Source organism: Syngnathus floridae, chromosome 5 (genome assembly GCF_059516105.1).
Source record: "Syngnathus floridae isolate MCC-2025c chromosome 5, RoL_Sflo_1.0, whole genome shotgun sequence".
Taxonomy (NCBI): domain Eukaryota; kingdom Metazoa; phylum Chordata; class Actinopteri; order Syngnathiformes; family Syngnathidae; genus Syngnathus; species Syngnathus floridae.
Window position 1 is genome coordinate 2,710,264 of NC_142417.1, and position 26,230 is coordinate 2,736,493.

Here is a 26,230-nt window from a genome sequence, read left to right on the forward strand (position 1 = left end):
CATTTTGACCATGTGAGGACCTTCCGCATGATTGCTTACTATGTTGTTGTGGCCGAGTGGTTAAGGCGATGGACTTGAAATCCATTGGGGTCTCCCCGCGCAGGTTCAAATCCTGCTGACAACGAGATAGATTTTGTTTTAGAATCTCGTTGCCAGCCTCGCCATATGCGTTTTGACAATGTGAGGACCCTACCCAAAGGTTCTTATAGAGTTGTTGTGGCCGAGTGGTTAAGGCGATGGACTAGAAATCCATTGGGGTCTCCCCGCGCAGGTTCGAATCCTGCCGACAACGAGACAGTTTTTGTATAAGAATCTCGTTGCCAGCCTCGCCATATGCGTTTTGACAATGTGAGGACCCTACCCAAAGGTTCTTATAGAGTTGTCGTGGCCGAGTGGTTAAGGCGATGGACTTGAAATCCTTTGGGGTCTCCCCGCGCAGGTTCGAATCCTGCCGACAACGGGGCAAATTTTGTATTAGGATCTCGTTGCCAGCCTCTCCAAATGCATTTTGACCATGTGAGGGCAAATTTTGTATTAGGATCTCGTTGCCAGCCTCTCCAAATGCATTTTGACCATGTGAGGACCCTACCCAAAAACTCTTCTAGAGTTGTCGTGGCCGAGCGGTTAAGGCGATGGACTAGAAATCCATTGGGGTCTCCCCGCGCAGGTTCGAATCCTGCCGACAACGATTCAGCTTTTGTGTTAATCTTGCTAGATCCTCGCCACATGCATTTTGGCGGTGTGAGGACGATGTATACGTTCAGTTGTTGTGGCTGAGTGGTTAAGGCGAGGAACTGAAAATCCATTGAGGTCTCCCCGCGCACGTTCAAATCCTGCTGACGACAACCCAAGTTTTGGACTAAAATCTTATGGTTGAATGTGAGATCCAATGTGAGTGTTAAACTTACCAATTTTTTTGCTAAAGTAAGGACTTAACTCGACTCAGACTATAAATGAAAAGCACAATCAACTGCAATTGGATGAAGCAAGAACAATGAAACACAGGGTACTAAATACCAACTGATGAGACAACGAGGCACACTTGGACAAGGCGCAAAGTGTTGGGATCTGATTGGTCAGGGAAGATGAGCATCGATGGACACACTCCCTAGTGAGGCAGACACACAAAGCAGCAGAAGAAAAATGTGAGACTAAATTCGATGGACAAAAACCATGACCGTTTGCTACACTTAGGTTGGCGTGTTTATTTTAATTAATCATAGCAGAAGGACCTTTTTAAGTCACCGAGGTAAGTCTCCGTTTCATCGTAATTTCCGCTTAATGCGTAAGTTTAGTCAGGTCATTGTTTTATGTATTGCATCGTCAGGGCTTGAGACATGTGAAACAATGGCTCAGTTGCATGAGGGTAGTCTGTTTTCCAACTGTTTCTGAAGGCAACACCCCATATATACTGATTGATGAATTAAAAAAAAAAAAAAGGAAAAGTTAAGTTTATGAAAGCAACATTTGCTGTCGTTAGCAGTAGAACATACACCATAATTATGATATGATCATTTCAAGCAAAATAGATATTTTTTTTATAGATATGTAAATTTACTTAGGAGCTTGGTTATGGGATGAATGAAAGTTTCCACTGTAATGTAAAACTTGCATTGAGCATCCTCGCTGGTATCCACATTAGCATTAGCACAGAGCTATTGAATGTTTCATGTGAACATTATGAAATCAAACATGCATAGAGTGAATGCCACTCTTACTAAATAGTTCATCTCGTAAGTGGTTAAGCAATATTCTTTACTTTTCCAACCATCTTTCTTGTATTGATTAGGCTCCTTTTTTTTATTTAAAGATGGATTAGATGCAGATTAATCACCGTGTTCAATATTAATACTGGGGAGGGATGTTATTGTGCTCACTCTGGCATTTATGGATGAATCGGTACTTGCAATCGATCACACCAATGGAAAGAAATTGTCGGTGACTGCTTGCCCGAGTGATCATGACTGTGAAGATGCAAATTTGGAACTACACTGATTACAAGTGTTTTTTTTTTTCTTTTTCCCCTACGTTTTGTAAAGTGTTTCGACTGAGATGTAAACGTATTTGTAGGATTTGTCAGAATGGGTGTGAATTTCTGCCATCGGCCAAGACAGGCATGAGGTGAACAACTGAAAATGCCTTGTCGCATAAATAGCACAGTACCTTTTGTATCTGCGGTGTTTAACATTTCTCTCATTTTCAAAATTTCCCCTGCATTTCTTCAGTCTGCCGCCTACGTTCCAGCAGTCACGTAGAATTTCTTCACTTTTGAGTTTCACTCACTACTTGTTTTATAATGCGTGAAAAGGAGGTGTCTATTTGAAGGTAGCGTTTATTTCTATGCAGAGTGGATGTGAAATGGAAAGTACCTCTTTGGGCTATTGTGCTTTTGTCACAGGTGCAGAGCCCATTTATCACTGCATTGTGACATCTTGGCAAGGTGTGTGTGTGTGTGTGTGTGTGTGGGGGGGGGGGGTTGAACTCATAGGAGCCACTGTAATCATGCAAAGAGATCGGGCTGCAAATATTAAAAAAAAGCTAAATGCCAAACCACAAATAGGCGTCTACTAAATAGTTTTATTTTCAAATCCTAGCAGTTTTATAACTTTTTTGCTATTCCAGATGTAGTCCATCACATGAACCCTGCAAACCAGGGTGCATTATCTTTTTGAAGGTGACCACGCCTTTCTGGATAGTCTTATTTCATTACAGGCCAAAGGTGATGACCAGGGAACAACTTTATTGATTTAGCAGCGTGGGCATAGGAAGCCAAAAAAAAAAAAAGATTCCCTGCTACGTCATTGCAGCATCCTTTCACTCTTTTGGGTCAATTCGGGATCTCTGCGTGAAGCAGACTTTGTTTTTCAACTGAAGCCAACAAGGTGAAACATTGCAACAACAGCACTGTATCCCGCGATCAATGGCGCCGGTGTCTGGTAAAATCTTGTCTTGTCTTTAAATCGTTTCTGACGGCAACAATTGCTTTCGTAGAGAGAAGTGGATGTCGGTTGTTAAACTTCACACCCTGTCCCGACTTTGTGGCGTTCACATAAAGGTAACACAGCACCTGTAATACCTTGAAAGCCGGCGATAAATTCACAAGTACCCATATATCAAATCAATTTTCCCCAGTGAAATTTTGAAACCCACCCAAAAATGATTTTTTCATTTCATTTTTTTAAATATTGGTGCGCCGGTGAGGGGCGGAGCCTAATGAGTGTTGTCAGGAGCTGGTCGTTTAGACCATCTCTATTCACAGCTGCTTGCAATCTCTCTCTGCTTTTCAACTTGGTTGCACCGCAAACAAAAATGTTTTGAGCCTACGGCAAAATAAAACAATTGGCCTCACCACTCCACAACTTTTGGAGATGTGTTACATTGAGCGAAGGTTAGAGAAACCATGCCAGAGGCCATGAAACATGAGTCTGCTGGCGAGCGTAAGAAATATGACAACAACACGCTACGAGAAGGCAGACCCGTGGTCCCAAGAATTGTTGTGTACAGCATGCCGAGCCACAAAAAAAAAAAAAAAAGTTACATCAGTGTTTGGTATTTCCCATCAGCAGAGGAGCACAATCAATAATCTGTCTGTGTTTTGAGTTCCGATCAATGACGGCCTGTTTCCCGTGTTATTAGAGGAAATGATGTGCAATTAGTTTTTCCGGGATCTTTCAAATGTCAAAACATGCTCATTTGTGCTCATCGAACTTTGCTGAGGAGATGGGAGGCAATGATTACATTTGTTATGGCTGCTGTCTCAAACTTTTGATTAACAAGTTTTATGAGCCAAGTCAATGACAGATAAAAGCTTAAAATTGAATCGAAAACACAGTGCGGTTCATTGGCGCCCCCCCCGCTACATCACTTTTTTTTTTTTTTTAACTTACTTACTCTCCTGCTCCGACGTGGAAAAGGACAGCCACAGTTGTTGAACTTTTCAGCTACTTACAAAACATCGACAGATCACTATAAGCCAATTGCAATGAGCGCACTCATAAAAGTGCTGCTATTGGCCACATCTTACACCCAAACACTCACGCACAGACTTGCCCCGCCCCTCAAAGGCACAGACCATAGAAAATGTGTAATATTTTCAATTTTTTTGGTGTTGAAATGTAAAATTGTGTGCGATAGGAACATAACCCGTCAACATAATTTAACAAGTTAACTTTTATTGATGAATTATTTTGCGCTTATTCAAAATCTGCCTTTTTTTTTTTCCCCCCTCAAGCATATTTGGTTTTCATCACCATCATCGTAATCGTTGTTGGCCAGAGTTATTGTATACATATATTCACAGCCAATGGCTCCAGCCGTGTCTTGTAATTTGAAGTTGGCTACCACTGTCTCCGAGGAGTCGATTTCTACCTACACCATAACTTTTAAATCCATGATCTCAATCGGGGGTATAAAATGATCTTTTTTTCGATTTAAAAATCTATTTTTTTTTTCCCTCTGGTGATTTTTATTATCATCCCAGATGGAGAGAGATGGCGCCTGACTGTTTTAAGTTTTCATCAGCAGGAGACAAAGACAACGGCAGCGTGTTCCATCAAAATGATAATTTTTTTTTTTTTCCTCCAACCCGTGAAGTAGGCGAGTCAACAAGCAACTTCTCCGCATCTACGTGGTAAAGAGGTGTCTGCGAATGGGGTAGTTGGGCGGGCTACGCGCATATGCCATGAAACCACTGTGCCGCAAAACATTACTTTTCCATAACAGATCATCAGATGCGCCACGGGGAATTATGCAATTTCAATTTACTGCTTGGACAATTCTTATTTACCTCTAGTAATGTATGTTTGTGCATCTTTTGATGCCTGTGACACATAGTGACAGGCAGAACAATAATGTTCTCTTTTTCAACATCAGTGATTCATAAAGTATGCTATATCTACCATCAAAGGCAGACGGACTTCCTCTAGGTGTCAAACTCAAGTCAAACTCAGATACGGCCCACCACATCATTTTATGTGGCCCGCGAAGACAAAAAAAAAAATCCCATTTTGATATGATATTTCCCTTTTGAATTGAGTTTCATGTCTGCTCCATGGAATTTCTCGTTATTTTCTTCAAGACATGAATTATAAAGACAACCTTTGGTGTTTACCGGAGTGTCGTTGTCAAATTATTGGATGGCGCGTGAGACGTTGTGTCACACCGGATGAAAGCGAGTCGTCTTATTATTGAATCCTGTTTGTCTTAAGAAACAAGCGGCCGCTTTGAACAGAGCATTTCTTTGAATTTCAACGTCCGCGCTGGCGTATTGACACACGGAATGTGCCGTATGCCGATAAACAAAGGAAATCGTCAGGCAGCGTGCGCGACAGAATGATGATGTCTAAACGAACCCATCGGGCTCATCAGCACCGCCGTCCGTCCTCTTGATCTATCATTGGCTGACCTTTACGTACGTTATCCGCCGTCATTTCCCCATAAAGCTCAGATTTATGACCCCCGCTGAATGCCAGGGCCCTAAAACACTCCTCTACCTTTTTTTTTTTTTCTTCTTGTCCTTCCTTCACTCTCACTTTCCTTCATTCCGGCACCACACGTCCACGCACACACATGCACGTGCTTGCGAAGCGCAGGAGAAGGTCAAAGTCGTTAGCGACTCGTAATAGACAATGTAAATTAGAAGGCGAGTATTAAAAGGAGATTTAACTCGACGTCAGCAGATAATGTCTCACGTCGTGGCTTTTATGGCGGCATCTGCGTCAGTTTCTTTCGCCGTGTACTCGCGTGCAATAAATAAAGCGCATTTTGTTTAATGATAATGATGCAAATTAAGTCTCTTATGTTATAGTTTTAAGATGCTATACGGGATGCAGATGGCTCGGCTTTATGAGCCGTGTCCTTTGCAGTTTTTGCAATTGGTCTTGCAGTTGGGTTTGGCTAGAGTTTGAAAAGAATGCCAAAATCGCCTGTTTGGTACATTGTACTGGTTTGAAGTTGATGTTTCCCTTTATGTTGGAAGATGAGCGTCGAAGCGTTGAAAATCGGAACCTCAGAACTGGGGCAGACGAGCCAACCACGAGGCAGGCGTGTGTCTCTTTGCCGTCCAGATTATGTCATTTGCACATCTGCTTCGGTCAAATTCACCTCCCGTAAAAGCATTTATGATTCTTGAGAGATTTTTTTTCATTAAAGCGAGACAAGTCCAAATGAAATTGAAAATGTGGCTTCAAAAGTGCCTCCCCACCCCCCTCGCATTTATAACGAGTGGCATTTTTTAAATCCCGAGCGCCGCCCGGGTCTTGTAAGGACGGACTTTCAGACCTGGCCGCATGACAAGTGGCGCGGCTGTAAAAGCTTCCGAGTTATATTCACGATCGGATAGTTAGCATTCTTCTTAGCTCCCGAATGCTAATGTTGTCGTCCACACCTCATTAACGCTCGGTCGCCTCGTTTGGATGATAATTGACACGTGTTCCCGTGATCCGCCGCCCCGCGCCGGTTCTACATTACCTTGATTAATCAAGGACAGAGAGGGAATGCCGTTAACATGCATATTGACGCCACGTCGCCTACATCAGGCAGCCTTCAGGCCTACCCCCGAGTAAAAAGTCATTTGCTGTAATTAGCGCTGATGGCGAGGCAGGAAAGAAACGGTGAGTGCTTTCAAGGGCATGTGGTCCAAAAGAAAAATGTGAGCAATATGTGATTGCAAACCGGACCAAACCTGTGCCGATATGTCGGGGTGGTTTGAATCTCTGGTAGAACATTTCTTTGTGGAAATTTTCACTTTCCAAAAAGCATGCCTGTTTGGTTCGTCAGCGTACTTGGTTGTTTGTCTACACCAGCCCTGCAGTTAGCTGGTGACCTGTCCAGGTCAAGTGATAAGCATGAGGGCGATTACAAAAACAGCCTTTGATAATAGACAAGACTGTTTGTTAGTGTTGAGCTATTCAGCCATGTGCTTTTAAGAGAGGTAGAATTCCTAGCCTGGGAGAAAAGGAGACTTGGTAATATTCGTTGCGGCCGCTTTTGAAGTTGTGCTTGAACGTGTCACACATTCAATGCCACCGTTGTAGCTCACTGCAAATTCCCAACAGACGTGTGTCAGTCCTCGGGGAGTTCCAGAACTGTGAATCCCGTGGACCTTAGGGTTACCATCGTCATATTGTGCTGCATGCTCATTGGATGCTCGACGCAAGCTAAGGCTTGCTACTGTAACTCCAACGCAAGTCACTCGACACGAACGCAACCTTGAACTGTGACTTAGAAAGGTGATTTTTGACTTGATTTGGTATTGTGACGTGTTAACATGGCCTGATAATGAAATTAGCTCAATTTGATCACGGCAGATGTGCAAATGAGTTCCGAGCAAAAAATGACCTATAGTTAGTGTAAAGGAAAGTCACCGTAGATGTCACCTACTGTAAACTTCAAATGATGCCTAACTAAGCATCCTTGGTTCAGTCAGTATTCTAAGTTACTAGCCAAGTCACTTGACTGAGTCACCATACAGTCATGTCTTGTCGCGGTCACTTGACGACGTCAATAAGTTGCAGCACAAATTGTGTTCCAAAATTACATTAGCCAGGTTTATAAAATGACCTGAATCAAATTTGAGGTTTGGAGGTACGTGCATTTATATTTCATCCGTATATACAGGAAAAAAAAAATCATATTAAAGACATATGTGCTTGTACGAAGTAAAAGCCTTGCACCATATCCAATAAATAAACCCCACAGCCGGACTGGCGGAACAAAATATTCTGATTGGTACTTCAAGTAAGTAAGTAGCGTTGTTCTGCTTAACTTTGCATACTAAGCTGTCACACATGCCAACATGCAGTCACGTATTAGCATACAAGCCTCATAAATCACATCTTTGCTGAAGACTGATTCTAATTAAATCCCGTCTAAAACCAAAGGATTACTTTCTAACAGGCTCTCTGCCGTCACTTCTTCCTCTCGATGATCTGTCGCTGTGTAAATGACACGCATTATCCTTTTATTAGCTAGCGAGACCCACGGCATGCGCATAAAACACCGTCTTGACGTTGATAAATATACAACATGATGGCCACGTCACATGAATTAATCTCCATTTTTGGGATTGGCCCTCCGATTCATTAATCCACGTAATTACTGCCGATTTCACGGACTATCTGATCTTGCTCGTTGGGCGCTGCTCTCTCTCTCTCTCGCCTGGAAATTATGGATCTCTGCATAATGGATGAGTCTGTCTAAGGAGACAGAATAAAGGCTCTTAGCCGTGTGATAAATTTTGTACATTATCAAGTTACATACTGCATGAGGGAGGCTGTTGTACATGCAAAACACGACCACCATCACAGAGCGGAGTGAACTCGGGGTGGGACATGTTTTTATCATTTTGTATTGATGCACAAACTCATTAAAAAAGATGGGGTGAAAAAGCTTTGATGTTTTGGTTATTTGCTATCTTAGACGAAGGTTAACGAGCAAAATACGGAGCTTATCGACAAATGCAGAGCTAAGCGTTCGGACCGCCGACGTGAAAGACGACCTTTTTTTTTCTGCTGTAATTCGATTTTAAACGGTTGTTGTTGTTTTTTTAATTGTCGATTATCAGTCTTTCGTCATCTGTCGTTTGGGTGTGCCGACACGATTGATTTATTGCCAGAAAAAAAATTAGTTGTTTGCCCTCTTGAATTTTGAGCAACTCTGGCATCAAAGAGTTTGGTACTTTCGATCTGATTTCTATCTTATGATAGAAATTACGTAACGAGGGCTTTCGGAGATTCTCGTCGGTCGATGTCATTCAGGTGATTGTATCTAGCTCAATAAACCAGTTAATTAAAGTTTCAACTTCCAACCAAGGTTCTTATGATGTCAACAGATGGGAATGAACTGTCATCTATTCCGCCTGGGAAAGGCACTCGGCGTCGTGGTCTGAAGGTACTGGAAGCTTCCCGTAACTCCCGTGACGATGAAAGCATGAAGACAGATGTGAAGAATAATTAGCAGTTGTGCTTTTTTAAGAAAAAATGACATCTTGTCACAGCAGAACTTCTTGCCCTTCTCTAAAAGTATTGCTATTCTCCGCCATGTATCCCCCCACCCCTCCCCAACTTCTGGTCGTTCTTCAGAGCCTCTCCTCCTTGTTTGTGCTTTGGGATATTTCACACCTCCAAAGTACATCCGCGTGTACCCCCTGAGCCGCATCGGATTACGCACACGGCATTGCACCGCGCGAGTCCGAGTGTTTCTTTTGCACTCCGTGATCGATTGGTCGTATAATAGGAGTGAAGTAGCCACTCAAAACGTCCCAAAGATCCCTCAACCATTTGCACGTTGACTCTTTTTAGCTGGTCACCAAGTCCTTGTGTGATTCTCAAGGTGACGCCTTGTAGAGCCCACGGGAAGCCGAAGACATTCCAGTCAGTTCTGCTCCAGACATTTTTTTTTTTTTTTAGTAAGCTCGTCAGGGTGAGTGAGAATGTTCAATGAAAGTCCACTTGCGATTCATGGCAGTGAAGAGTCGGTTCAACCCGAGTCAGTCCCCCAGAAAAAAAGAGATAGCTGTCTTTTATAGCCAATCAGGGCATACATTTAATACTGAAAAAGAATCAAGCGGGGAAAAATTACAACTAGAAAAAAAAAACTTTATAAACTATGAAATATTTCATCTGATGAAAGTGTCTTAACTCCGCATTGCTTAAAAACCAACTCTGAAGTGTATACTGTGTTTTGACGGGCTATTTGTGTGTTTTCACATTGCAGCTAAATCCCTGTGTCGAATCTGAATTCAGGCTGCTACTTAATATCCTTTTCTGACAAATATACAAAACAACAGTTTGGCTTAATGCGTTCTATAAAACCCCAGAGAAGTAGGACGTTTTGACATCCTCTTGGCTGAAGGCACAGGAAACATGTTGAGCCATTAAATGTAAAAATAAATAAATAATGATACAAAAAACTAGGAAATATTTAGCATTGCAATCTCGGACTTCATACTTTGTTCCGACTTCATCGTGTGGCTCGTCTCGCAACTTTTTAATATGACTTTGTGACTTTCCAACACAACTCCCTCAGCAGCTTTTTCATGACTTTACGAGGCTTAACTGACCCCGGCCCTTAATTGCCAAACGTTACCTTCCTAACCCTAACCCTAACCTAACACACCTCCTTCAACCATGCTGGTCACTTAAAGGAGCATTTTTATCAAACTTTTTAGTGGACATTTTATCTTAATTTGTTTCTATATTCCATAATATACGTGCAGCAAATCATTGCAGCGCAGATGCCATTGTCAAATTTTATGCTCTGCTTTGCCGATGCTGACGATGTAGTATGTAAACCGCAATTTTCCAACAATAAACTCAAAGCACGACGCGTCGCTCGTTATTATATTTTTATGCAAATGTCAGAGGTCTGCTACTTGAGTGTACGTCGCCATAGAAACAGCATCTACAGCCGGCTCGTCTTTACCGCTTTGGTCGGCGTTTTATGGAACACTGCAAGTTGTTTAATATGCTTGATTTACTACTTATAGTTTGGTGGCCATTTTGAAAAATTATCATTTTTATTATGGGATAAATTGTCAGGAAGTTTAAGTTGCGCCGCGTAATTTGTCACTTAATGCATCGTGCGGGTAGCTGAACGAGGACATCAACATGCCGCCGGGCTGATGGATTTGTTTAATCACACTGTACATCACGTACACGATAGTGCTGCGGGCGTCATGCATTATTCTAATAATGCTATCGGTGGTGCGCAAATGTGAAATGCTGTGAGACTCTCTAGGCGAGCACATGAAGGAAGATTAGTACAAAGTTTGTTTGGAAGGTTGAACGTGTGTTACTGTTACTTAACATTTGACATTGGTTGTCATGGTAATATGGTAATCATTGCCATATAACAATATTCCGATTGTTGGACTTCTTTGTTCGAACTCTTACCGAACATGATGACCATGGAGAGGTTGGAGCGTCACGGAAGATCAACATTTTGACTGACATGCGCACACAGAAATGCACGCGGTGGCTCTGATGCCGAGGAGGTTGGCAGCTCTTTCATCCTGTGGCTGACTCATGTTCCATTTTCATAAATTGGTAATTCCATAAATATGCAGCAACGTCTTCCTGTTGACCCGACTGTGATGAAGCAGACAGCATAGTTGTATATCCACACACACATTTACAAACGCGGCAACAATCATTGCAGGGCAATTAATTAAATACTCATTTTTTTTCTCATTACCTTTTTTTTTTTAATGAAAACAGAAGTGCTCTGCATCGTACTATGTGCAATTTCTAATATTTGTCCCTCTCATTTCGGAAGTGCAATACTGCAATGATTTGGCCAATTTATGTTCACTGAAACCTTTCAATGCTAAATGACCCAGATAATGAAAATTTTGAAAATTGGGTGTGAAACATATGAAGTTGCACAAAATATAACAGCAATCAAGTGCGATGCCATCTGGGCCCTCAAATCAACGAAAGTGATTGAGGCACACAGGCCAAAACGTGAGGCGCAAACCACCAGCTAGCTTGCGAGCTAACTGGCTTTCAGGACTTTTTTTTTCTCTCTGGCACATTCAAAGCATCGCCTCCTCTCCTCCCTTGAAAATTTAAATGACACTGAGCTATACATAAAATCGGGGGCATCTGAGGAAGATGCATTTTTGTGGCGCTAGTTAGCTAGCTAGCTAACTGTGGTAGAAATGGGCCTGTGCAGATAGTGACGGTATATGTTCTCTATATTCTATACGAGCACTTATACTGTGGATCGAGCCTCACAATTCCTGTTCGTGAATGTCAGTGTGTCTTCAGGATGACACAGCAATTGCTAAATCCCACCCCCAGCCGTGTTTGACCTGGAGGTGCGAGGCGAGAGGAAGCGGGCAGGCGGGAGGTCGGACGGACGGGCGGGGGCCCGCGGACGCCGCTCGCCAGGCGGTCGGTCTCCGTGCCTGCACCCTCGCTGATAAGTGCCGCTTGAGAGGGGAAGACCAGGGTAGGGAGCGCAGAATGTGTTTTTACCCAATGGCGTTGGATCGGTTTTCAAACCAGGGCTCCGGAAATCATTTGCGATACATTTTGTCATATCGTTCACCAGCCAATCAAGTTAATGGTTGACTTGAAAACTGATTGAAACACTGCGGTAATTTGACCAATTTCGGAAGTAGCTGGTTTCAAATGACCTTTCTTGTGTTGCCACACGCTCACACCCAAATCGTCACTTTTTACCATCTCATTACAAAGCTAGCAAACATAGAAGCAAAGAAAATAGTTGCAGCTTCATCGCCTGGAGCTCCAACATTAATAGAGCTGCGTACGCAAACGGCATTTGTGAAGAGAGGCAGATTGTGAGCCCAATGAAACAAATTGCCAGGCAGCTGTCGTCAAAAGTTTCGCCCGTGGCTTTTGAGCAAAGCCTTTACGCGCATACGCACACACGCCGAGTCTTTTCTGTTTCTTGTTTTGATTCTTTTCAATGCCGCATTTCATCTGTCTGTTTGCGAAGCGTTCTCCTCCGATTCGTCATGCTATGTGAAAGCTGACACGTAATCAGTGAATATAGACCAAAAGGATTTGGTTACCTTCCGTAAATGTTTAGATGGTTATGTTGAACAGAAAAACTTTTGTACAAGTGAGTCAGGCGGACAAAAAAAAGAAAAACACGTATAATGACAGTATGAAATGGCTGTATATTTCCAAGAGAGAGAAAATGATTTTTGGAGCAATAGGTCATACTTTTGAGAAGACTTGTTTTAAAAACGTGAGGGTTTTTTTTTTTTTTCCCTCATGCATCATCTTATTTTGCCTAAATACACAACTTCTTTTCTAAAAGAGTTTTTTAAAATTATTTCTAAAATCCATACATTTCCCTCGTCAGTATTCCAACCCTTCTCCTCAAAAATCGAGACTCTTGAAACACTAATGTGGTTTCCAATTTGTCTTTTTGGTTGTGAGGTGGAGACAAAGGGTCAATTCACTCTAATTCAGAAAGTTGACAATGATAATAGACTTTGACTCAACTTTCTTCATGTTACCCGAAAAAAAAATCATTTGGATTAACAGTCTTCGACAAAGTGAGGTTGACTATTCCAGAAAATTGATCCTGGTAATTATAAACCTTAAATCGGCGTCTGCTCTATTACATTTGTTAAGCGCTGTCTTTGCATACAAATGTTTGACTGAGCGTTGTTAAGGTGATTCATGTTCGGTGATGACTGACAAATCCATCATCGGTGCCGCCACTAATGAACACAAAGGAATCGCAACATTAAAACCGTCAGCGCCAGTGAAGTGTTCAAAGGGACCATCGCTTGTTCAACTCGGCGGGACGCATCTATCCGTTTCCGTTGTCCGTCTCGCTTTGTGTGATCACAGCCTCCTTGTCACTCGCGTCTTTTTGAACGACTCGCTCCAGAAGTGACTCACAATCCACACGGCGTCTTTAATGTGACACAAAACAAATGACAGTCGCCAGCATAACAACTTGGGACGAGAACAATACGCTTGAGTCAAAAAAGAAAAAATATTGCTAACCTCGGAAACATTCGCAAAGAGCATTCACGACGACTCCTCGAAATGATTGCTCGACTTTGACTTGAATTTGTGGTATTTTAGATTGCAAGGAGCTATCAGATTTATTAATTTGTCATGTAAAAAAAATACTTGATTAATTAATGGAAATGCAAATGTTCAGAGTCAAACTGATCAAAGACTTAACAATTGAATATTTATTACCTGTTACCTGTAGGGGAAGCCCAGGTACAAATAAAAAAAACTTCCTGTAACTCATTATGTAGCTCATCTTTTCCCCCCATATTTTATATACATATAAACAACGAGCAGAGCAATAACTCTGGTCTATGTTTAAAAAGCCAAGCTTGTCACAGTGACGAATGGTCACCACGGCAACACAGGATGTCTATATGGAGGAGAAATCTGGCCGTAGATGGCAAAGATCGAGAAACGGACGTCGCCTTGATTAATTCCACCTCGTCCGTCGCGGAGACGTTCGGCGTCCGAAGACGAATAGGCGTCTCGATGAGCTATTTGTGGCGATGCTTGGAATGGTTACCACGAGTCGCCGGGGTAACCCGCTAACATTTCTTTGTACCTGCTCCCTAATCTGCGTGTGTCTAACGGAGATACCGGAGCATGCATAATCGCACTGGCGGTGGGGTAAACAGACCCCCCCCCCCCCGCTAACAGGAGGATCAAAGCAAATGTTCAATGTCATGCTAAACATCGTGCATCTTATTTGAGTGCGAGTGTGTGTTTATGAGCCATAATCACATATATATAAGTCAAATCAAAGCAAGAAAGGATCACCAGTTGCAAATGAGAAGACAACTAAGACTTGCTACAGAATCTTTCATTCTGGCTTGAGATCTTCAACTCGGCATAACTTCAAAACCGGACCCTGCCATGAAATTCTTATTTAAATCCTCCCCCTGTCAGAAATCTTTACTTTGACATCTGAACCCTGTAATGTAATAATACAAAAATTAAACTTATTTCAGATCATAACCTTTGCCTCCCCTTGACTATCAATCCATATTACGCAATAATATTTGGATGAATCCCAGATATGTACACACGAGTGAATTATTTTCAGTGTGCCTCACCTCGTTTGTGTGGCAAGGGGGGGAGTAGAGGAGAAAGCGCACTCACGTAACGTGCATTCATTAAGCCAACCAGCCCTGGCCCGCTGATGATCTTAAATGCACGCCGGTGGAGCTGCAACGCGACAACATCTTCATCAACTATTTATTTATTCAGTGGCTTGAAGGTCACGCCAAGCCTCCTCTTCCTCCTCCTCTTCAACTCAAACTTTTTTCATTGTTGTTAATCGGGAGAGACAACATGGCAACATGACCACGGGCCTTCAGTGGAACCGTTCAGCCTCTCGGCAACACTATATTTATCCCGTCATCATCCACCGGGCCATTTATCAATCTGCCGGTTTCTCTCGACGTAGGCTTTAGCTGTTCATCCTTTTCTCCTCCTATTTGTGCAATTAGCCACCCAAGTGCAGGCGCAAATCCAACCAGGGGCGTGCAGAGAGAGGGGAGGTGGAGGGGGACATCATCTCAGAGGTGAAAAGTGACTAGAAAAAAAAAGCCCCCCCCCGTCACTGTCAAGTTGGGTGTCAGTAGTGTCACTCTGCATTATTCCTCTGGAGGGACACAAGGACGCAAACTGTCACCAGTCAATGAGCACCACACCCTTGGTGGCCCTCCATTTATGCTTTGTGTAATTCTCAATGTGTGCGTGCGTGCGTGCGTGCGTGCGGATGTCTCCGAGCAATGACAAGTCAACGCGTGCAGCTGGTCGCACACTGACAGTTGTGAACGCTCCCCGAGGACGCACACACTAAGGAGGAAGTGACAAATCGTGACCATATACTTCACATTTTTCAACCGATTCAACCCTTTCCAACTTTCAACAGTTCATCTTTTCCCTACCAATTCCATAACATCCCACGTAGCAAAAATTCCAAATTTTCAAATTTGAAATTCAATCAAATTCTCCAAAATTTCATTTTTCCACTCTAATTTCTCCATTTTTCAACCGATTCAACCCATTCCTATTTTCGGCTGTTCATCTTTTTTCTGCCTATTCCACAACTTCCCACTTACCAAAAATTACAAGTTTTCAAATTTGAAATTCAACCAAATTCTCCAAAATGTTTTTCAACTCTAATTTCCACATTTTTCAACAGATTCAAACCATTCCAACTTTTAACTGTTCATCTTTTTTCTAACTATTCAACAACTTCCCCAAAATTCCAAGTTTTCAAATTTGAAATTCAACCAAATTCTCCCCCAAAATTTTTTTCAACTCTAATTTCTACATTTTTCAACCGATTATACCCATTCCAACTTTCAACTGTTCATCTTTTGCCTATTAGCTTTGAGCTTCATGTTTGATTTTTTTTTTCCATTAGGCCTTCTTGGAAGGGTTGTTTAACATTATAGTGTTATTATTTTCATTTGACACATTATTTGACTTTGGGGTTGGGGGGGGTCGGGATGTCTGGAAAAGCACCGATTGCTTGAGTGTTTGTGTATGCTGGTAGTTGTGTATGCAGTTTAGGGACTCCCCAAAATGATCTCATTCGTGCTGCTTGGAAATTTGGGAATTTTATTATATTTTGTAACCAGTAACCAGACGTCCGGGACATGTTGCCAAAACTGGTGTTCAAACTTGATGTAATTATCTTCATGATCAGTCTGCTTTTCAAATCAAATTATGCATTGCTTCCTGGTCATCAGACATTGATAGCATCTTGGGTAATGGATTTCAAATTTTGACATAAAATTGGTCCCCACTTTTCTGATGAAAAGATTTGTGTGTGTTTGTCTGTAAAAAATAAAAAAAAAATCAGTCTTGGGGAAAATGAATTATAGAGTCGCGCAATCTCCTTACTTGCTCTTTTAGGAGTGCTAAAAAGAAGTTAAAGCTCCTCTTTTCTCGCACCATCTGCTAGCGTGTACCCACACCCACTTTCCCAGCGCCCTTCGCAATCTGCTCTCGCACAAACGCGCTTATGAATAACTATGAGCCACACGACCAAAAACACCTTCACTTACAAAAAAAAACAACAACAACAACACAGGAGAGATGGTATGCTAAAATTGCTTTCCAAAGTAGCAACGCCCTCTTGTAATTATTTATTCTTGAGAAAAAAAAAAGTCTCGGGTCACACGCCAGAAGGGAAAAAGGAAGTGGACCATTTTGGTGTTAGAAAAATGGCATTTTGGGCCAATTGCAGTGACTTTTTTTTATACCCACTGAAATTAGGTGGTCGTGTCTGGACAATCAACAGGTGGTCAGTCGCTGCAGCGGTGCCTAGCAACTAGCTCTTCATCCGCTTTACCGTGGCCCTGAACCATTCATCCAATCACAAATCGTCTTATAAAAGTCTTGTCCAGGTAACACAACAACAGCAGGTTTTGAGCAACATTACTGGCAAACGTTTTTTTTTTTTTTTTTTACATTTAGCTTGTTTTGTTCTCAGCCTGAGGGTTCTGAACATCTCCGATAACATAGCTGAATGACCCTGGCATCCAATGTATTCCCGCCTCGGGTCATTTATTCAAATCCAAAAATATTTTCAATATACTTCAGGTTTTCATTCAAATATGTTGGACAATGCCATTCATAGCTGGAATCAAAAGTTTTCTTCCGAATATGGAGGAGACATTTCAATCAGTTTGGCCTGTGTTTTGAGCATTACCTTAGCCAGACATGACTAAGGATTCACATTTGCAAGTATAAAGCAGAGAAGGTGTTCCGGTGTGACGTTTTGACAGCTTTATTCATTTTTCTTTGAGAGCTCTCCGGGGAAATGCAACCCTCCGCTGATATGCATCGGCGAGTTCCCTCGTATGCGAGACGTTCGTGATGCCAGAACGCTTGGCAGGGGCCACGGGGCATCGGCCCACCCTGCCAGAATCAATGACGTGGTGGTGGTGATGGGGGGGAATATTGTCAATATTCATATGTGGCATAAGTAGATTCTTCCAGACATCTCATTTGAGTGAATTTCCAGAAATATTTGAAAACGGTAGCAGCAGTTTCCAAATTGTGAAAGTAGATGAAGCAGTGTTTCTTTTTGTGTGTCATATCTACATTTTTTTTTCCTCACAGGTTTAGGGTTCGAATGGATTTCCTTTTTGAAGATTGCATATTCTCCAGAAGATTCTGTGGGTTTTCTCCAGCTGCTCCATCTTCCTGCGTGTTAAGTCAAGAAGTTTGAAGGTAAATGTGAATGGCTATTTATCTCTACTTTCTGATTGGCTGGCGACCAATCAATCACAAGGAGAAGGGGACCCAAAAAAAAATGCTTAGATGGATATTTAATCTGGATAGATGAACACATGATGTTATTTAAGGAAATATGTTTTTTTTCTTCCAAGGGGCAAAGCAAAGTGAAGGACGCCTTGTTTGTATCCCGTCGCGGTCGTCACTCGTCAGGGTTTGACTCGTTTCTCTGGGTGGCCTCTTACCTCCCTTTCCCCTCGCTCTCCTCATTTGTTTGGCTTTGATGCGGCGGCATTAGTATTCCCCGTGTGCTCATTGTCGAGTAGTGACTGGTGAGAAGAGCGGATGGATGGCAGGGCGTGCAATTTGTAAAGCGTATAAACTGCAAATAAGAAAGTTGACGTACGCCTCGGCTCCGCCGCCGTGTTCACGTCACGTAATCCGAGGGATCACCTCACACCTCGCGGCCATTAGACGCCAAGTTTGATTTGCAAAAATACAGGCTATTGTCAGCACAAGCATTTAATATTGATGACACGGCGCGGGCCCCTGAGGTGGCGAGTCAATATCCGCTTGCGCGCCAGTGTCAGAACGTGTGGATGTTCCCTTTTAGCTTTTTAATCTGCCTTTCTACTTCTTCCCTGTCCTTGTCTTAAAAATACTCTTTTTAGTTGAAATCACAGAAACGTGGCGTTTCACAGTTTAGTCCAGTCTGGCTTCATCTGTGTCCCCGATATCCCCGAGGCCGGCCTGACCTTCACTTAGATCAGACGATGCCCCTGAGGAAGACCTGACACGAGAGTTAGGAAAGGTTAGGGGTTGGGTTACGGTTATGAGTTTTGACTTTTTTTTAGGCGCTTGGAGTCTGCGCTAATACCTCTAACAAAGACAAAAGTAAATTCAACAAAAAGAATTGATGAAATGAAATTCGCTTAGTCTTTCAGAATTGATAGTACCTTGTTGAGTCAACGTGAGCGATGATGCGATGGGGACATCAATTACTGCTGTAAAGTTCTTGCTAAAATTTGATTCCTTCCATCGGTTTACACTCGAATTGACTGTTGGATTATTTTGCTCGTCTTCAAAGCGCTAAAAAGATTTCGTCAATAATAAATGTCGAGCGTGCTTAGAAGCTCCGAAGTGTCCCCGGTGCGGTGCATTAAAATTCTGCAGCTCTCCTTCGGATTTTAAAGCTTCTCGTCACTCTATTATCCTCCATTTCCTCCGCCAGTTGAGATGTGCTTGAAAAGTTCTTTTTTGGAATGGTAGTGTAGACTCTTGAATATGGATTTTTCTTTTTTTTTTCTGTTCACTGATCTCTTTTTTTTTTTTTGATGGCGGTGGATGAAAACATAGGCCGAATGGTTAATGATCATCCAAATCAGCATTCACATCACTGTCACAACACCAAGCAAATATTGCCATCTATGAGGTTAGGAAATAAATATGGATGAATATCTATTGAATTTAAAACAAGTTTTTTTTTGTTTTTTTTTTAATCCCCGTCTGATTTGTGTGCTGTGCTGGTTGTTTGTTTTGTACCAAAGGAGACTTTAGACTAGGTGGTTGTGGCGTAGACCTTCCTTTTTCACATGGCCATTTTATTTCCTTTTAATCTTACAACTTTGTGCTGAATTAATCCAAGAGAAGCTATTCCCAAATTAATTCTGTTCTGAGTTTTTAACAAATTTACAATCTTAAAAAAGTACAAAACACTCATCCAATTAAAGAAAAACATCAGTAATGGTAATACTTGACTCGATGTCGGAATAAGATACTAAATTTAGTAAAATAACACACAGGGGTATGTTACAAGTAAAGCCATAGTCAATGAATGTAGACTTGAAGATGAAGTAGTTCTGTCGCATGGAAAATGTATTGTCAGCGTTGCTTGGAAACAGAGACATCTAACCTGAGATGTTAGCTCTCCAAGGTCCTTACTGTAAAATTCAGTTGCAGATGAAATAGTAAATGCATATTACTGCAGTACATGCTCAGTAATGGTATCACAAATAATCTCTTGCTTGTTCAGGAAATGGAAGACGCTAGAAGACGAGGAACGCCATGTGTGTTTTTTAATCATACTAGGTTCTTGAGATTTTTTGGCTACTCCTGATTGACGTGTGTGCAAAATTCCGTGCATCTTTTAGGTTTCCATTTTCTGGTGGCAAATCTGACTCATGTTTACGCATTGTCCATCCTGTCAGGTGAAGTTTAGCGCCAGATATGAACAATGAAAATTATGATCGCTCAATAAGATGATGCCGTAAATAAATCATATTCTGAAGTAAACTCCAGGTCTACCGTTTAAAAATTAGTCCAGGTTGTAGGAAATGACCTGCTCACCTAGCAATTGGCTGGAGGCTAAAACTACGGCAACCAAGATGAGATCTAAAAGAACAGCAAAAAAAAAAAAAAACACGTTTCTTTTCCTGGAACAACAAAAGCAAAAGATAGTCACGGTAATTAGCTTATAACGGCGATGGTGCTTTTACCGAGACTAACAAAAAGGAACATGAGAGTGGAGGCTTTCATATTTTTTGCTCTTTGTGCCACTCTTGAAGGCGCGAGCTGAGCATCTCGTCTGACAAGCAGGCTGTTTTTCTTCCTCCCTATCGGTGGAACCAGACCTTTCTTCTCCTTTTACCCACGCACACACATACTAGGCTTGCCAGAGAAAAAGAGGGGGAGGGAGGGAGGCAGGGAGGGAGAGGCGGGGTGAGGGATTTTTAAATAAAAGACACAGTATTGCATATAAACTTGAGCGAGACGGACTAATATTAGTTTAGCGGTGAATAAGTGATTGTGTGGGAACGATATCTTTCAAGCAGTACCCCCCCCCCCCCCCCCCTGCCATACTGATAACTTTCCAGTCTGGGCTGCTGCTATTAGGGTACGAATGCACACTGTCGAGCTGAAGTAACTCCCCAATCAATCCGATCTGTGTTTGATTAACAGTGGGAATCTCAACTGGAGACGCACACAAACGAGCGGTTGGCAGATCGATCCAAGTAGCGATATCAGTGTTGTGCGATACTGCAAAGGTTTGATATCCGTTCAGATGTGTGCAAATAAAAGAACCCCCCCCTTCCCTAATTGAGGCCCCAGCTTTAAAGCTTTACAATGGCGCATGACAAACATTCAAATGTTGCAACGCACCTTCAATCACGACGTGACTTGCCGAGCTGACAGTCGTGTCGTAAAAAAAAAAAAAGAGAGGGGGGAGTCTGCAGAAGTCATTAGGCCTATCTGCTCGTCCAAACATCTCCCTCTGAAGGCCGCTTGATTGTGGGCATGAGGAATGAGTTTGTCAAGGTTGGGCACGCACACACACACGCACACACAGAGCGAGAGTCGACAGTTAACGCCGGAGAGTGCCAGAAAGAACGATAAAGGGATGAGTGGACCTGTTGCTTAACTTCTAAGATTAATCAACGTGTGAATGCTTACGGTTGACGATCACAATGGACGAGATCTTCGCTCTGGTTGGGCTCCAACTATTGAAGCAAAAACTTCATGTCCAATAAGGTTGTCTCATTCCAAAGGACATTGAAGGTGGACCTTGACGAGGTCTTATTTTGTATCTGGCATTATTGTGGTTCTTGCGTTGGATGGTTTCCATGGCAACAGGCATGATTAATGCAGGAAGGAGGCCGGGGAGTTACGGATGCCTGGATGGTGACTCAGCTTGCATGGGATGGTTTTATTACAAAGACAAATTGTGAAACTATTTTTGTGGGACAGGGGAGCTAGTGATATAAGAATAAATTTATAAATACATTTATGATCAACGTGAAAACACATCATTTCCAATAGTAGGTGAAGAGACTCATTTTCAATTATCTAGTGTAGCATACATATGTTGTTGCAAATGTTTGTTTTAAGATCCAACTTTGTGTGAGACCCTGAAGGTATCTGTGATTTGTGAGTGAATGAGGGGCCCACCAAAAGAATATTTCATTTTGGCAAAATGAACAGTTCATAGTTACAATTGGGCTACTAGCATTAGCACTTGTCTTTTCAGATTAGTTCTTGTTGCCGCACCAAGTCATTGCAAAGACATTACGTCGACTTTCTAATTTCGTCGAGTCGATGATACGTTTCCTCCTTCCCTCCCTTTGTCATCTTACATTATCCGCAGTGGCTTCTTGTTTGTTCAAGCGCTCTCACAGTTTGACTTGGTAGCGTCACCTGCTGCTTTGGCAAACTCGTGAGACCTTTGTGAATGCATTAGCATGGCTGGAGAGCTCATTTGTCTTTTTCACCCTGGTTATTGTGTATAACAATGAGTGGAAAGTAAGGACACACTTTAGTGTTACTGTAGTGGTTCAATGCCACTCAGTCTGATTGCAATCAGCGTGGGTCCTTGTCCTCTGCATTGGCTTTACTGGACTGTAATTGTCCAGCTTGTGTTCTGTTTTTTTTTTTTTTTTGGTCCCCGTGAGGTGGCCCTTGTTTGCTGCTTATTGCAGCACTGCCTGCTGTGTCCATGTTTCATCATTGGCTTTGCCCTGCGTCCTTTGTTGTGAGACTTCATCTCCCCCTGTTGCCAGACGGATTCCTTTGTAAAACAACAAAGTCCCCAGTAAATGCTGTCAAAACCTCCCTTTTCCCTAACATACATTCACCACTTTAATCAAGTGCCGAGAATAAAAAAAAAAAGGAGCCTGTTGTAACTTTGGGGACATGACAACAAGAGAATGGTCGGAAAAGTTTATAGATGAAGCTGTGTTGACAAAAACTTCACTAAACCATGACCTAAATGCCACAAACAAAAATCATGGCAAAAACAATACCAACGACCAAAAGTTATTACCGCACCACCGCCAAAAGCAGAAGGACACATCTTGACATAGCATAGACTTATCGAAAACAGGACCAAACCATTGAATAAGACAAAAACATAATAATATAATCATCATCATTAAATAATTAAAACTGAGTGAGCAAAAGCCGGACCCCCAACTGTAACCAAAATAAACATAAAATAGGTCAACACTATATGACTAGGCATCATGACCCAAAAACATGACCACAAAACATGACCAAAAATCTCAAAGCATAACTAAGAAAGGTGACCAAAATCAAGATTGAAAACATGATCAAATCGAAAAATGGACCAAAAATAAATATACAACCCAAAAAAACGACCATAACTAAACGTGCCCCAAAAAAATATGATCAAAACAATGACAATAAACCCCCCAAAAAATTGACCAAAAACATGCCAACTCTCATGAACACAAATCCAATAAGTATGACTAAAAATATTGACCTGTCACCCTTTCAAACAAGGACGGACTCCATCTGCCTCTACATCTGAACTCCATTGCAAGCGCCACAATTACAAGAAGGTCCATCAACGGGAGCTTCCCAGCTAAAATGTCAACAATGTCCTGCGGCCTTTTTAGTCTCTTGGGGGAAATGAGCAGGAGCCCCTTATAAATCCACACGCTGTCATTTGGACAAAGATACTCCCATAAATCTTGCACTTATTAGTGCACTTCCTGTCAGCAACGTTCCAACACTTCCTGTCAGAGCAGCAGAGGAGGTCAGGAGTCGAGGTTCTGTTTTGCGTCAATGCGGCACTTCAACCTTTTGTTTCTTTTCTTGTTTTTTTTCCTTCACTTTCTCAGGACGAGCATCCCCTCGGTCCTCCGTTCGCCCCTCAGGCTCGACCCCCCTCTTTCATACTCGGCCTCCCAAATCAAATGAGCATGTGGACAAAACAGAGTAATAAAAGCTAATGGCTTGTTATATGAGGTACACTGGCAGAAGCTCTTGTACACTACTAGTCTCTCTGCTACTCACTTTAAGCTATGATTAAATGTTTGGACCACAGGGGCCGAGCTGAACTATTCTGATGAAATGTTTCCGCTCCACGCTCATGTATACTGTATGACATTGTTGTTTTATTTACCAAAACGATGAGTAGCAATCATGAGGTTTTTTTGTGTGTGATGATTACACTTGGGACCCATTTGAGTCCAGGTGCGTTCTTCTTCTCTTGAGAGTATTTGATGGATCTGCACCAGACTTTTGGAATAAGTGACACGTACAAAAAGCAACACACACTTCTTGAAAATGCTTTTCAAATGGAATATCTAAGGTGATTTGTTTTGCCTGCTTTTAGAGGTGGCACCTTGGAAGAAAGAGAGCGAGTTGGTCAGCTGCATTTGGAATGCGTGTGTGGAAATTTCTCCTCTGGTAGGAATTCACAGAGCCTCCATTGTTTGCTATCTGCTGTGTACACATGTTATCTGTTTGGCCTTTCCCCCTTTGACCTGGAGGAGTGTTGCTAAGGAATGACTGTTGAAAGCTCAGCCCCCTCTGGAGCCATTTTCACTTAGCAACATGAGATTTGCTAGTGAGCAGAACTACCAAAAAAAATATCATGAACCTATTTTGGTTCGAAGCGGCCATTTTAGTAGTTTTATCCATTAATCGTCGGAATTCTAATCATGTATACTAACGGGTGGCCTTAAATGGTTGAGGTTTTTGTCATCGGGTGGCAAATTTGTAATAAATATATGTAATAATTCAGCTAATGTTCTGATTTCCAGTGTTTTATTGTAGTAGTTTACTTTAGTCGTATTGCTGCAGCATAACTTTCCTTAGTGAGCGATCAATCAAATCCGATCTTATCAAAAATACAAAAGGGTCTTGCCTTGTTTTGTGGTGAAAAAAAAAAAAATCAAAAATATGAAGCAGTTTTGTTTTGGCCAGATTGCCACATAGTCATCTAAAGCAGATCTGGAGGCAGCTATAATGGTTTTTATTGATTTGTATTTTTTTTCTCCCCATGTATTGTTGGCTGTCTGCTTAGACGGCACACGCAATTGTTTCTCTGTGTGACTCGCGGCTTGTGGAGCTGAGTCCTAATGACTTGAACTCGAATTGACTTTACCAAATATTGCAGTTATTTGCGGCTACACTAAATTGTTGCAGTCATGAGTTCTTACCCAAATTTTACACAGTGTTCCCAAGCGTGTTTGTGTTTGTGTTCGGGTATTATATTCAAGTATAGCTTCGGCGTCATCCTGTGTTGTGTCAAATTTAAAATTTATTTTCACTTTACAAGGACTTTAAAATACTGACTCAAAAGAAACAAGTCAAAGAACGTGCGGGCTCACCGCTAATAGAATTTTGTAAACACTGCGCATGTCCTGGCTGATCAGCCTACAATCCTAAATCAAATATCGGAATTAAAAAAACGTTTTTTTTTTGTAAGGGAGAAAAGTAATTTTTAATTTTTTTTGTTTTCTGTCTTTCTTTGTCTGAGTGTGTTTTCATGGACGAGCCATCCACCCAAATCATTAACGGGTGGGGTGGGCGGTCGTTTATCTGTCAAGAACGGATCAGACAAAATGTTTTCCGAGTGGGGAAGAAAAAACTGAATAAATGAGATAAAAGGATGGCCTGTTGCAAGGAGACGTCGATAACGGATGCGAATTGAGGCAAAATTGGCATCGTCAGAAAAAGGAACCTTTTACTGACAGCCTTTGTGATGTATCAAGTCTGTCAACACAAAGTGATGGGTATTATTCCTAAAAATGTGTGCTCGTGTAGATTGTGAGTTCAGGTTTTGCTTCCTGGGAAACTTCCGTCCAACTCTGAGGACCAGTAAAAGAACCTTTTTGACTCCCTATGGCCACCATACAGTATTTTCATCAATTAGTGGAATCCACAAATACTGTCATATTGCTTGCTATTTTTTTAGTTTTATTTATTTATTATTGCTGGCATGATTTAATTTTTTTTTTTTTTTTTTTTAGTTCACTACTACCAGCAGTAGTTTTTCCACTGAATACACAAAATATATATTTTTTTATTTCTACCTTTACGCTAGTGCTCATGCAGTTCCACAATCAGGTAACAGTACTCTTATTTGAGTACAATACTTGGCTACTCTACAAACTTCTGTGAGCCAATCTCATTAAATCGAATTTCCACTCTGGTCTTCCAGATTTCCGATTTTGGGTCGGCCTTGTTAAAAGGTTTGTGTACAACTCGCAGCCGGCGCGAGTCAGGCAACTGTCCAAAGGTAATGAAAGCAGCCTCGTCTTCTTTGATGGCGCGGCGAGGGCATCAAACCGCCGTTAGATTTCTGACACATCTCGGCAGCTCGAGGCTTTATCTGTCTGCGTACACACGTGAACGACTCGGACGGGGGATATCGGCCCGAGCGCCGTCAGCAGCACGTCTCCAAGCGCAGATAAGAAAATCAACGGTCCGAATTGACGACAATGCCGTTGATTTGTTTTCCATTTTGTGTTTTTGCGTTTGCTGGTCTTTGATGTTGACGTCAAACAAGCTTCACAGACGTGGAGGCTGTAGCTCACTTCATTCTTTTTCCATCCTTTATTTTTTTGAATGTTCTCAAGTCTTTTTCCAGCAGCGCGGCGCCTCCCCAACACACTGGCATGTTTTAGGATCGGACCGCCTCACTTAAAAGGAGGACTCCCCTGTCAGAATCTTAAAAGGGAGCGCCGAGACTATTGTTTTGAGTC

The 26,230-nt window shown here is 42.0% G+C and overlaps 1 protein-coding gene and 4 non-coding genes across 8 annotated transcripts in view; all 5 read left to right on the forward strand.

Moving 5' to 3' along the window:
* The first annotated feature begins 42 nt into the window (after positions 1-42).
* On the forward strand, positions 43-124 carry trnas-uga (transfer RNA serine (anticodon UGA)). Its single transcript has one exon. It is a non-coding gene; the product is annotated as a tRNA-Ser (tRNA).
* An 86-nt stretch (positions 125-210) lies between these two features.
* Positions 211-292, forward strand: trnas-aga (transfer RNA serine (anticodon AGA)). Its single transcript has one exon. It is a non-coding gene; the product is annotated as a tRNA-Ser (tRNA).
* An 86-nt stretch (positions 293-378) lies between these two features.
* trnas-uga (transfer RNA serine (anticodon UGA)) lies at positions 379-460 on the forward strand. The gene has a single exon. It is a non-coding gene; the product is annotated as a tRNA-Ser (tRNA).
* Positions 461-606: 146 nt separating this feature from the next.
* Positions 607-688, forward strand: trnas-aga (transfer RNA serine (anticodon AGA)). The gene has a single exon. It is a non-coding gene; the product is annotated as a tRNA-Ser (tRNA).
* A 368-nt stretch (positions 689-1,056) lies between these two features.
* LOC148397413 (netrin receptor UNC5C-like) overlaps positions 1,057-26,230 on the forward strand; it is a 142,896-nt gene continuing 117,722 nt past the window's right edge. For 3 of the 4 annotated variants that reach the window (XM_088375899.1, XM_088375903.1, XM_088375901.1), the window contains exons 1-2: positions 1,057-1,249; positions 17,607-17,717. The gene's annotated coding sequence lies outside the window, so the exon portion shown is untranslated. Of the gene's footprint in view, positions 1,250-8,830; positions 8,890-17,606; positions 17,718-26,230 lie in introns of all 4 variants that reach the window. The other variant, XM_088375900.1, reaches the window with a different exon arrangement.